The sequence below is a fragment of the Protopterus annectens genome, chromosome 17.part0, assembly GCF_019279795.1.
Source record: "Protopterus annectens isolate FY-2018-M chromosome 17.part0, PAN1.0, whole genome shotgun sequence".
Taxonomy (NCBI): Eukaryota; Metazoa; Chordata; order Ceratodontiformes; family Protopteridae; genus Protopterus; species Protopterus annectens.
In genome coordinates this window covers 531,900,475-531,914,801 of record NC_056751.1, presented here as the reverse complement: position 1 = coordinate 531,914,801, position 14,327 = coordinate 531,900,475, and the positions used below count along the sequence as shown (strand labels likewise).

General features: G+C 40.8%; 1 protein-coding gene across 3 annotated transcripts in view; it reads right to left on the bottom strand.

Annotated features, from left to right (window-relative positions):
* The window catches only part of LOC122791582 (sodium-dependent neutral amino acid transporter B(0)AT2-like), a 734,235-nt gene that overhangs the window by 517,236 nt on the left and 202,672 nt on the right, over positions 1-14,327 (bottom strand). For 2 of the 3 annotated variants that reach the window (XM_044059347.1, XM_044059349.1), the window contains exon 3: positions 2,660-2,788. The gene's annotated coding sequence lies outside the window, so the exon portion shown is untranslated. The remainder of the gene's footprint in view (positions 1-2,659; positions 2,789-14,327) is intronic. The other variant, XM_044059350.1, reaches the window with a different exon arrangement.

Sequence of the window (14,327 nt, the reverse complement as noted above, 5' to 3'; positions counted from 1 at the left end):
AGAGTGAACCTGCGAACTACCCTAAAAATTATAGACCAACCAACAACTTGCCTTCTGACAATGTATAAACTATACATAGGAATTGATGCTGACAGAGTTTACAGTCATTTAGAAGAAAATTCAATTATGGCAGTAGAACAAAAGGGCAATAAATGAAAGTCATATGGAACAAAGGATCATTTGTTGTTAAAGTCATAGTGGAGAACTGTAAAAAGGGGAAGAATCTAAGTATGGCATGAACTGACTACAAAAAAGCATTTGATAGTATTCCACATTCAAGGATACAAGAGTGCTTAAAAATGTATAAGATACACAATACACTGATCAACTACATTACAGAGACCATGAAACGCTGGCAGACCACTTTGCAATTAAGCCATGATAAAGGACAAATTATTATCTCTGGGATAAAAATTCAAAGGGGGATATTCCAGGGTGACTCTCTGTCACCCCTGCTATTCTACCTTGCTCTTAATCCATTAACCTGTCTACTTAACATCTTAGGCCATGGCTATAATTTAGCTCCTAGAAAACAACAAAGCGTAAAGACTTCTCATCTTCTCTTTGTCAATGATTTAAAACTGTATAGCTCATCAGATGAAGAACTGAAAGCACAACTGCAAGTTGTAAAAACTTATTCAGATGATATAAGAATGTCATTTGGTGTTGATGAATGTGCAAAAGCAACCTCTAAAGCAGGAAAACTGCAGCACCAGGAAAACATCAGTTTGAGACAAGAATGTGATATAAAAGAATTGAGCAACAGGGAGTGTTTAAATATTTGGGAATTGATGAATGATCAACAATAAAACATGAACAAATGAGAATAAAACTTAGTAAGGAATACTCAGAAGACTTAAATTAATCCTGAAAACAGCGCTGACATATATGAACAAAATCCAAGCTATAAACCAATTTGCTCTTCCTGTCCTAACTTACATTTTGGAGTGACTGACTTGCTCCAAAATGTGTTAGATATATTAGATAGGAAAACAAGAAGGATGCTTCATACTCATCAAATGATTTATAACAATCAGTATATACCAAGATTATACATACTCCGTTCCGAAGGAGGGACGGCCTCCTTGAAATTGATTACATGTATAGGCCTCCAATCGTGGGACTCCACACATCTGCTGACCTCACAAGACCCAAAACGGACTGAAAGCTTTGAAACATGAGGAGAGTAAATCTAAGATAACTTCTCTGCTTAATCTAGCAGAAGCATACTGGTGTCAAGCAGGAATGGAAGTCAAACCAGAAGTAGATAAAAATCAATCAGCAGCTGAATGTACCAAAAAACAAAAGAAAGAATATAAGGTGAAGGATCACATAAGAAGGCAAGAAATGTGGAAAATGCATAAATATAGTTGCAAGTATAGAAAACTTCTGGAAGAACCTCATATTGATCAGGAATGAATGCAGGAATGGTTAAGGAGAGGCAAATTCAAACCAAGAGATAAAAGGTTAATATTGGTGGCCCAAGATAGTGGGCTACATACACATTTGTTTACAGAGTTCATTGAACATGTGAGAGAAACAGACAAATGTAGATTTTGTAAAATTGAATTGGAAACAGTCGCACATCTCATTGCTGGTTGTGATATACTAATGGCCGAAGGAGTGTATACTAAAATGCATTATAATGTGGCAAGACTGTTGCACTGGGGACTGTGCAAACATTATGGTACTGAAGTGGCTGAAAAACACTGGAAACATAAGCCACAAAGCATCATTGAAAATTATGAAGTTTATATCACATGGGATCACCCATTACCAACAGTTCAAAAGATAGATGCTAGAAAACCGGATATAGTGGTCCATGAAAAGAAGACAAAAGTAGCATTGACCATTGAAATCTCCACACCTAGTGACTACACTGTGCTGCATACAGTGAGACACAAAGTCATAAAATATCAGGATCTGCAGGCAGAAACCAGAGCAATGTGGGAAATATACCCAGACAGTTCTAACAGTAGTATGAGGTCTTATAAAAAAGAATCTACAATTGTATTTGGATATGTAGCCAATACATGTAACCCCGTACGAATTGCAGAAGGAGTCATTGCTGGGCACATTGCGGGTGCTACAAAGAGCACTTTTGGCTGACATCAAAGATTGAAACAATACTAATTTCATAAACTTTAAATCATACTTTGACTTAGGAATGGGGTCCATTCCCATCATGGTATTAGAAATCCAAAAGATATGGAGAAATTAAAAAGGGTGACCTGCACTCCTTGTCAGTGTGTCAACATGTGCCCCTCACACCCCTGCTGTTTATACACACCTATGACACTGCTGTAATCTCAGAGTAAGGAGAATATTGTACAGCCTCAACAAAGACGGACAGTATACATTTCCCTTTTGCACTTTTAGCACTGCATTACGAGGATCACCTATGTGATCCTTCCAGGTTCAAAATGAACCCTTTAAATTTATCAGTAAAAGAAAAACCTTCTGTTTTTTTGTATGCAACTTAAAGAAAAGTGAGGACATACTTCAGTATGATAAATACACAAGTACTGTATAGTGCAAAGCCTGAACATTTAAGAAAAAACTGCTGCATTACATATTCGACAGTTTACAAATTTATAATCTAGCAAGCGTAACAGTATTGAAGTACTTACTCATGTATGAATTTAAAGCAGCAACATACCGTGTGATATTTACTGATGACAAATTTGCAGACAGTTTTAACATTATTTTAGTATGCATCCAGAAACATGAACGTAGAATCCAGTCATATCCAATACAGGTGTGATCTTCCACTCAATATTTTTACCTGCTAAAGAAAGCAATCATAAATTCACTTTTCAAAACTGTAAACAATGGTATATGACTCACACATAACTTATATTTCATTAACTATGACTGATCAAGATTAATATTACTACAACATTATCTGTGTGCATAAATTAAAACTGAAGAAATATCATGCTGGTATTAAGCAAAAAAAAAAAAAAAAACACAGACTGTTGCAATACTTTTTACTGAACCAATACAGGTTTTATTGCATTACAATACAGCCTACTTAGACATTCAGGCTACATGCCAGGAGCTAAATCAGAAAAGTGATGAAGTCTAAAATCTCAGGCAGGCTGTACGGTAAAAACTAAGGCTGCTCCAATGAAATCTAACACATCACCTTTGTATTCTAATTTTAATTTTAAATATAGCAATTTAACAGAGAGATAGAAGAATCTACAGTTACTAAAACTGAACAGAAAACCCAAAAATAAGACTCTGAGTTACATAGCAAATTATTAAAGTTAAACAGACAGATAACTGTCCTGATAATGGTTGTTGGCAATATTTGCCAAGAAAATAAGAAAGACAATATTTTAAGACTAGGCTGCCAACATTCAAGTATTGGAAAAGCCACCAAAGTCTATCGTGACAAAACACAGAAGTTCAACATTTTAATATCTAGGAAGATCACTTAAAAAACCTTAACTTTAGTCTATTAACACCCACAAAATTCATGAGAGGTAAATATAAAAAAATTTAAAAAAAAGCACTATTTTCCTGGAGTAGTGAAAAAGTACAGTTGTGTACACTTACTATAAATGTAGATGTTCGTGTGTATTCACTGTTGCAGTCATCCCTTGTGGGTTATCCCTGCTGTGGTAGCCCTCAGCCGGCCTGAATACCAGAGTCAATGTTTTTCTGTGTCAACTACTGTCACCTTTAATCTGACGACAGGTCGTCAGTGCTATAATGCAAGGCAGCCAATGCCATTGCATCAGTTTTTCTTGCCCTAACCTGTCAGAAGCACAAGGAAATATGGTAAAGTGGTCCTGGTGGCTAAAAGCCACCGTGAGAAGCTTATGTTCCCCTAAGGAAAGAGGATATAAGGAGGAGGAGGAAGGGAAACCAGGACTGCAATAGTGAATACACTTGAACATCTACATTTACGGTACGTGTACACAACTCTACTATGTTCTTCATGTTTCATTGTTGCAGTCATCACCTGTGGGAGGATTCCCAAAGCTGAGGAGAGGGGTGGAAGGATTAGAGACCTAGGCATCGGTAAGCATGCCTTGCAGAACTGCAGAGGCAAACCCTGCCCTAGCCTTAGACAAAAGAGGTAGGTGGTAATACTTTGTAAAGGTATGGACACAGGTCCAGGTGGCCGCTTCCAAGATGTCCCTGGTGGGAACTCCTCTGCAGAATGCTGTGGAATTGGAGGCTGCCCTAGTGGAATTGGTACGAACAGACTTAGGGGGTCATTTCCCATGTAGTCTGTAGCAGAAATGGATACAGTGTGATATCCATTTGGAAATGGTTTGCTTGGAAATGGGCTTCCCCTCTGCCACTGGGGCAAAGCTGACAAGAAGCTGGTCTGTATTTCTGAAGGGTTTAGTACGGTCAGGTAGTATCGGAGCTGTCTGTACACGTCTAGTGAGTGCAGAATTCTTTCCCCCTTGTTTTGAGGGTTAGGAAAGAAGGTGGGTAGATGTATGGCCTGGTTGAGGGTCACATCAGATATCACCTTGGGCATAAAGGAGGGGTTAGTCCTCAGGGAGACCCAGTCTCCATGGAAAATGATGAAGGGCTCAATGGCCATGAGTGTCTAATGTTCTGAAACCCTTCTGGCTGAGGTGATAGCTAGTAGGAAAGCAGTCTTCCAGTAGAGGTATCTCAGTACTGCTGAAGCAGCAGGTTCGAAGGGTGGTAAGGTTAGTTTTTCTAAAACATAATTCAGGTCCTAGGCTGGCATGGGTGGCCTTCTTGGAGGTCTGATATTAGAAGCACCTCGGAGGAATTGTTTAATCAAAGGATGTGAGAAGAAAGGCTGGTCTGTATCGAAAGGAGCTAAAATGGCTGAGGCATGGATTTTAATAGAAGAGAAGGAGAGGTCATTATTAAGCAACTTGGCTAGGTAGTCCAGGATAAGAGGGATGGAAGGTTGTGAGGTACTGCCCCCTCTGGACTGGCTCCAGGAGCAGAATCTTTTCCATTTCCCTGCATAAGATTTCCTGGTGCTGAGCCTTCTGGCCTCTGTGATAATGTCAAGGACCTGTTTGCTTAACAGGGGCCCCTTGTTTGCTTTTAAAGTATTAGCCATTCTGATAGTTGGAGAGTCTGCAAGTCTGGGTGCAGCACCCCCCCCCCCCACCAGGGTCAAGAGGTCTGAGATCAGGGCAAGCTGCCTGGGAGGCTGTAATGTCAGGCTGCGCATTAAGGGGTGCCAATGCTGTCTGGGCCAATCTGGAGCAATGAGGATGGCATTTAGTCTCTCCTCTCTTATCTTGATCAGTACCTTGGGAATAAGAGGCAGAGGAGGGAATGCGTACACAAAGAGGGAGTTCCAGGAGAAGGTCAAGGCATCCACCTTTCATGCTAGGTGGTGATACTCCCTGGTACAGAATTTTTTCAGCTGGTGGTTGAGGTGCGAAGCAAAGAGATCTACCTCCGGAGTTCTCCACTCCTGAATGACTTGCAAAAAGATTTTTCTGTGGAGCTGCCATTCATGAGTGTCCAGTAAGTTTCTGCTTAGGTGGTCTGCCAGGGGGTTGATGATCCCTGGTAGGTATTGGGCAATCAGTTGTAATCCCATGGAGGAGGCTGTCAGCCAGAGGTTCATGGCTAGCCTGCACAGAGAGTAAGACTGGGTCCCTCCCTGTTGGTATTGTCTGTTTTGATAAGGAGAACCCCTGGCCTGAGATGAGGTTTGAAGAATGTCAGAGCCTTTTGTACTGCCATCATTTCCTTCTGATTGAGACGGTGGTGGTGATGGTCTGCCCAGTAGGGCGGATGATGAAGGAAAGATCCTTGGTCTTGGTACAGGCCCCTGCCCACCACAGAAACTCGGCCCTTATACTGGGGATCAGAGGAAGAGAGGTCTCTAGGGACTGAGAGTGCTGACAGCAAAGGTTCTTTAGATACCGGATAAAAAGAGAACCACCAAATGGGTAAAGTACCACCTCACAACGTCAAAAATAGTCCAAATGAAAAGAAAGTATGGTACTCCATGACAATCGAAGCTGACCCACAGTATCTTCTTCTTCTTTCAGCTTTTTTCCCGGTTAGGGGTCGCCACAGCGGAACTGCGGTCCGCTAATGATTAGCATTTGATTTTTACGTGCCGAGTTGCCAGCCCTGACGCACAACCTTCAACGAAGGTATGCCCATTCACGCATGTCTCATGCAGAAGACGCTCTAGCTGAGAATTGAACCGGACGTCTTACTGTGAGGCAACAACGCTACCGCAGCACCACCACCGCGGATCGAAGCTGACCCACAGTATAAAATTCAAAAATCCTTTATTAGAACACATGTAGGCGCTTTCACGTTTGCATTAACGCTTCATCAGACTTTCAAAATATCTCAAACAAAACTCCATATAAATACTATCACTTGTTCAAAACAACCAATAAAATCCTAATTGAATAAAATCCGAATTGAATAAATATAATTACAATGCTCTTAAAGTGCCCTCACTTGTGTACACACATCACTGATTTACTTAGCAGCAGAGAATTGGATATAATTCTAGAGCACAGCATAAAACATAGATATGATAAATATTAAATATAAGCAGACATCTACGACATTTATTTTCTTGTAAAAACAGTTAACTATAACCAACTTGTAATACAATATATAACTTCATATCATTGCTTGACGGGGCGATCTTTAAGAAAGGGTTTCAAAGAAACTGCTAAGTAAATCAGTGATGTGTGTGTACACAAGTGAGGGAACTTTAAGAGCGTTGAAATGTTTATTCAATTAGGATTTTATTCAATTAGGATTTTATTGGTTGTTTTGAACAAGTGATAGTATTTATATGGAGTTTTGTTTGAGATATTTTGAAAGTCTGATGAAGCGTTGATGCAAACGTGAAAGCGCTTACTTGTGTTCTAATAAAGGATTTTTGAATTTTATACTGTGGGTCAGCTTCGATTGTCGTGGAGTACCATACTTTCTTTTCATTTGGACTGTTCTTTAGATACCACTGAAGTTTCCTCATGTGAAGCCTGGCCAGAGGAATTAGAAGGATGCAAGATGCCATGTATCCCAAGGCTTGCAGGAACTTCCTCACAGTGAGGTGACTTCTGGAAGCCAGCTGGGTAAAGTAGAGAGGCAAGAAGCTCTGCTTCTCTGGGGATAGGAAGGCCATTTGGGATGCTGTGTCCAGTAGTGCTCCCAAGAATATGATCTTTATGGAGGGTGTTTGCTTTGACTTCTTCTCATTGATGGTGAACCCTAGGAAAGTTAGGAGGGTTTTGACAAAGAGAAGGTCCTGGAGCAGCTTTTCTTTGCACTCTGCCTGAATGAGGCAGTCATCTAGATAAGGGTAAATCTGTATATTTCTCTGTCTGCCAAATGCTATGACCGGGGCTAAGCATTTGGTGGATACTCTGGATGCAGTAGACAAGCCATAGGGTAGCACAGAGAACTGAAAGTGTTGTGAGCCTGCTCTGAAGCACAGGAATTTCCTGTAGTATTCCCTTATGGGGATGTGGAGGTAGGCATCTTTTAGGTCTAGGTTCACTAGACAGGCATTTTTGCCAGCATATGCAGCAGCTGCTTCAAAGTTAGCATTTCGAATTTGGGGACCACCAGGGAAGTGTTCAGAATGGACAGATCCAGGATGGGGTGCCAAGTGCCCTCTTTTCTAAGAATAAGGAATTGCCTGGAATAAAAGCCTTTGCCTGTTTGATCTGAGGGGACAGGTTCTACTGCCCCCTGGGATGTGAGAATTTGGACCTGTTTCAATGCCTCTGTCCACTGATTTGGAGGTAAGTCTGGGTACCTTCTTGGAATTGGGAGTTTGTTGAAAGAGAATCTGTATCCCTGAAAAATTATCTTTAAGATCCATTGGTCCTTTGTTACAGAAAGCCAATTTTCTTTGTAGAGGGAGAGCCTTCCTCACAGCTTCTGGTGAGAGAAAGGTGGACAGAGGGAGGAGAGGGAGTCATTAAGAGTTTTTGCCATAAAAGGGTGGCTTAGAACTCCCTGCCTTTGGGGCGGAAGTGGTCCACTGTTTGGTTCTCTGCTGCCCCTGGGATAGGGGCCTGGGTGGTCTGTCCCTGCGGGGCTTACCTTGGCCCTGTCTGCTAGGTGCAGGGAAGGACCAGTGCTTAGAGGGAAAGTTCCTGCTGAATCTGAGAGGTTGAACCTGAAAGAAATATTTTACTGTTTGCATAGAGTTTGCTTTGACTTCCATATTTTTAAGCACCTCTTCTGCTTTTACTCCAAACAAGTGGTCCTTATCTAGGGATGCATCAATTAATTTAGACTTGACATGATCAGGGAGAGGTTGTTCCTTCAACCATGCATGTCTCCTAATGACAGATCTTGACACTGCTGCCCTGCTTGAGGCTTCTAGGGTGTCATATCCACAGTGTAATGAGTGTTTGGCCACTTGACAAGTAGAGTGCAGTAAATCTGCTAACTCTTTCGAATTGGCACAGTCAGGAAAGGTTGAAATCTTTTGTTTCAATAGTTCCAAAGTGGTTTGTTGATATTTTAACATATTGAACTGACAACTGAGTGTTCTGATAGCTAAGGTTGCAGAAGTGTATACTTTTTTACCCAATCTGTCCAGAGCCCTGGAATCCTTGTCAGAAGGAATAGAATTCCTGGCAGAACTAGTCTTAGCTCCTTTAGGTCTCTGTGTAATGACCTCTGGGTCTGCAGCAGGATTTCTGTACAGGTATTTGTGAGAATCCGGTACTCTGCAATACCAGTCAGGTTTACTGGGAGCAGGTGGGAAGGCATTAGGGGCTAAGTTGGATTCATGGAAAACATCACCCAAGACTTCTAAAATAGGGAGGATGGCCAGGGTTCTGTGCTGGGGCAGGTCCAGAAACTCTCTAAGTCTTTTCTTAGACTGGGGGAAATCCTGAGATTCCCACTTGAAATGTTCCCTGAGGGTGTGGAGGGTTTCCCCAAAGGAAAGTTCTTCTGGTGGGGTGGCAGAAGTAATGGATTCCACGCATCTGAACCCTTATAAGAAGTCAGACGTTGTTGTTCCTCTTCAAAATCTGAATAATCAGATTCCTCAGAATCTTGTTCTGTCATAATTTTAGGAGAAGGGTGTCTTTTCCTTTTAAACGTTGTGGCCTGACTACCTCTAATAAGGGAAATGAGATCCTCCGCCATTTTAAGCATTTGTGCTTGGGGTGGTGGAGCAGGAGCAAGATGGTGGCTAGAGGCCGATTTTCTAGGAGTGGCCTGGCTTCTAGGCCTAAGAGTGGTCATCGGTCTGAGAGAAACGGCAGTCAGATGAGAAGACATTTTTTGTCTAGATTCGGTAGTGCGAGAGGCCTCCTCAGAAGCCAGTGCCTGTGTCGCTGCTCTGGACCCAACCGAGGCAGAGACAGCCAAAGGCTCAGAAGACGAAGAAGATTTTTCTGTGGCATTCTGGACACCAAAAGGGTCTCCTTAGAGGCCTGCGTAGATATCAAATCGGGCATCAGGGGCTGTGAAAGCACCTCACTGAATTCCGGAAAACTGACAACCTGCTTAGCGGTAGAGTCGTCGGAAGGCTTAGCCTTGCATGGTCTGTCTCTATCTTTATCTCTGCGTTTTTTCAGAAAGTCCATGGATTGTTGGCTGACAGACGCCATTTCGGAATGCGAAGACAGAAGACGAAAACACCTGTCTACAATAAGAGCTCTACGGTGAATGGTTCTCCTGTTAAAGAGGGCACAGAACCATCAACGGGGGACGTCGTGGTCTGGGCCTAAACAAGTGATGCAGTATGAATGGAAAGCTCGGTGTGGGATCTGCTTACCACAGGTGAGACAACTGGTAACTTTTTCGGACATCGGTTAGTGCAAGAAAAAGGGAACCCTCAACGGGGTACTTAGCTTTAGACATTTTCAGCTGTAATTCAAACTCCGGTAGTGACCGACCGGCACACTTGCAAACTGCTTCTGCTGTGGGCTCCACGGCAAGAAAGACTGATGTAATGGCGTCGGCTGCCTTGCTTTATAGCACTGACGACCTGATGTCAGACTACAGGCAACAGTAGCCGACGCAGAAAAACAGTGACTCTGGTATTTGGGCCAGCTGAGGGCTACCACAGCAGGGATAACCCACAGGTGATGGCTGCAACAGTGAAACACGAAGAACATCTGGATTGCAGCCGATTCTGACTCTTATTTCTCAAAATAAAAAAAAACACTACAAGCTGTTTTCCCTAGCAGTTACGAAATGGCTATTAAACAGATTTGAAAAATACAATTACTACTTCAGACAGATGAAAGGTGACTTTTTTTTATATGTTTATGTTGTTTTGTTCCTTGTGATCTCCATTTCCACTCAGTCACCATCATCCTTTTGTTTGTTCTAAGACTGTGCAGGACAATGAAAAGACCTTGGTAGTGTGTTGCACTGGTATCCATTTCATTCAAGTCAGATAAGCTTTATTTATATTAAGCCTGTGCCCTTTAACAAGTATATATGCAATTTCAGTTACTGATGGCTTGGTATATGTTAACACTCTTCTGACATAAAGGTTAATCCAATGAATGTTTACTAAGCTATGGTTTTATACTGTGCTTATCTGTGTAGAGCTGTCCTGATCATTTCCTCTCTTCAGCTCAATACACTACTATTGTGGTTCTTTATTAGTATACCTCCTGCTAAACCTACTTTCATAATATCCCATATTCTCTTGTGCTGACTCAACATGGTCCTTCCTCCATCTACATGTATGAATATTAACTTTACTCCCTCCATGTAATATTACACTGGAGCAGAGTTTTTCTCCTTTCCCTTCTGAGTCTGTGGTCACTACATCCTTCCCTGACCCAGATACTGCAAGAGGTCTGCCACAAGGCCCAACCCTCAAACATTTTCACTGAGGTTTCACTGTCTTTGAACAACGTAAGCAGGTTAAACACAAAGAGCCTTGCTGGGCATTACTTTAACTAGTGAAATACCTGCCTGCCCTGAGCTGTAAGTGGTTGTGACATTCCTCTCAAAGGAGTAGTGCTTCTACTCTAAGGTCCACTTATTAAGTTGGCCACAGTCCTTTCTCTTGGCATATAGATCACACTGCATATTGCCAGTTACTTAGTCTCACTAGCTTCCTGGTTTCTGCATTCAGTAAATGAAAGCAAACCTGTTCTACCTTGAGTTTCCTTGTTAATTGTTTTGTATTGGTTACAAACTGATTGCACTTTGTAATAACTGACCTGATGGTGGAAATCCAACTATACTCGGCTTTGCTACCCTACCGCCTCTTGCTATACCATTATTATTATATTTTCCACATCCACATTTCACCTGTGATACCTATTCCATAGACCTACCCCAACAGCTTTTCTACTATCAAATAAACACTCGAGTTTCTATTTTTCAGCTTTCATCTAGCATTTAGCATCATTTCCAACAACTCTTCTCCTTTCCATACTGCTTTGCAACATATCTATTCATACTCAACCCCCTCTCCAACAGTACCTATTATTTCACATTTCAGCTTCTACTTCCCCAAATAAACACTCACTACTTCCTATCTTAACTACATCATCATACTATATCCTTTCAAAACCTTCTATTTCTTACATTTCAGAAACATAACTAACTCTTTCCTTCATAGAAGATACTTCCTTCCTACCTGACTCCACCACAAATAAATATCCTACCCTGAGACTTCTTACTTCACTTTTGATACCTACGTCTCCAATATCTGCTATCAATAAAATATAGCTCCCTTTGCTTAATCATGTTGCCTCCCAGCTTATCCTCTATTCTTTTCCTACGGAGCCATCTCTCATTCTCCCATGACTCAAGGACAACTCTCAACATCTCTCCAACTCCATCCCAACCACCTATCCATACACTTCCTACCTAAACTCAACACGCATTACACAAAACTTATTTAATGATGCCCCTCACCTTTACCTCAAATACAGACTGATTACATTTTATTTTGATTTGAATTCAAATGGATTAAGTGGAAAACACTCTCCAAAAAAAACAAGAACGAATAATATCCCAATAAAATAAAATCCTCCTAGGAGTAGACATTCATCCTAATCCCGCCACCACCTACAACAACCAATATCAAGACCAATTCCCTTCCAGACACTATTCTAATCCCACAATGGTCAACCCCCCCCCACCCTGGTAATCTAACTTTTGTTACATAAATATTAGAAGTAGAAGAAGTAAAAGTACTGAACTACATGCCTGAATTACCAAACACAAGCCTGATATTCTTGGTATAACTGAAACTTGGCTTAAACCCAGCATAAATGACTCCAAAATGACTCACCCCTGGCTATGCTATCATCCACAATGACAACATAAAGAAAAAGGGTGGTGGTATTGCTTTAATATTTCCCCAAAAACTACCACATTTCCCCCTACAACAAACTAATACCAAATCCAATTCAACAGAGCCTCTAATTATTTTCCTGACAATAAACAAATATTAACAAATATGTATTAATGCCCTTTACATCCTTCCTAGCAACAAGGCAGCTACACTGGAACATATCCTACATTAGACAGCCGTAGCAATTCCCCAAGAAAAACTACTGCTAGGTGATGTCAATATCAATTAGTTGGAGATACCCTCTAACTCCACTACATCCAACATGAACTTATATGATTTCACACAACTAATTAATAGCCCCATGCATTACGGCAACAGACAGAATTCAGTTTCTCCAAAACAAAGTTTCTGTGCTTCTGGAATCCCAGACATTTGGCCATCTTTGTCTCAAAATAAAGGGTCTCAAGCCAACTCTCATTCCTATGGCATGTTAAGCAAATTATTACATAACTGTGTTCACTGGATGCTAACAGTCCACTGTTCTCAACTGTCAAGATTCCATGTCCCATCTACTACAAAATTCCATACCCTGCAAAAAACATCTTGAACAGTAATGATCTGTTCAAATTTAAAGACAGCAGATCCATTCTGGGTACCCACTCTCTTGGCAGAAATCACCATAGATGCATCTGCCCTTGGGTGGGGCATTATGATTTGCAAAGTTGCCAAGGAGATTGGACCCCTGCATGGACAAGTCTAACATTATTCACTAGATCATATAAATACGGGGAGATTCCACAAGATTGGAGACATGTGTTTATTAAACCTGTCTTCAAGGGAAAGGGGAGTAGGACAAACCCAAAGTCATACAGACCCTTGTCTACTTTCATATTGTGGAAAAATAATGGAGATGGTAATATTGGATAAGTTATTGTCAGAACCAGATAGGCTGGGACATAAAACCATATATCAGCATACATATGTTGAAAAAACATCTATTACTGCCTGTAACTTGATAAACCGTATATCAGCATGCATATGTTGAAAACACATCTATTACTGCCTGTAACTTGATGTTCTATAACAATACAATAACAGCTATGAATGAAAAATTGTGCTGTGATGTAATTTATATATATTTAACTTCAGCATTTGACAGGGTCATACACAAAACATTGCTCAATAAATTAGTGCAACTAGATATTGATGTACTCTTGATAAGATGGATGCATGGCTTACAAATAGGACATGGCAAGTATCGTACAGCAACTGGACAGGTGAAATCCTTGGTTACAGTCAGGGTGTCCCACAGGGCTCTGTCCTAGGCCCTTACTTATTTAGATTGTATTTTTCAGACCTAACTTTTTCACCGAGGTGTTCTACTGTCTATATGTAGAGGACCTGAAATTGGGTAAACTGATTACATGTGTTACAGATAAGGCATGTCTGCAAAGTAACTTAACTAAATTGACCATTTGGGCACAGGAGAATAATATGCTGATAAATACGTCAAAAACTAAGCATATGAGATTTGGGGGACATAAACTGAAAGGTGAATATTTAATACAGCACACAGCGATTGAAACTGTAGACTCATTTAAGGACCTCAGTATATGGGTTTTTCTAATCATATCAACCAATTGGTTAATGATAGTTATAGAACTATACGTTGTATAAAAAGATTTATAAAGTCTAGGAAATCAAAAATGATGAAGTCATTGTTTGTTAGTTACATTAGACCCAAACTTGAGTACAGAATAACAATATTATAACCCTGTAAGAAAACAAGCATGAGTAAACTGGAAAGAGTACAGCAGAAACATGACAGGGCATCCATGGATGTGAACATTTAAGTTATGAAAGACTAAAATATCTGAACTTGTACAGTGTCTCATTGATATCTAAGAGGAGGTCTTATTCAAGTATATAGGGCATTTAGAGACAACTACCTCTGGGAATGTTTGGGGTTATCAAAAAGTACTAGAGAATCATCAGACAAACTATGTAGAAGATTCTATAGGAATGAGAAGTGTACTAACTGGTTCTGTGACAGAGTAACTGATGCATGGAACAGACTACCAAATTA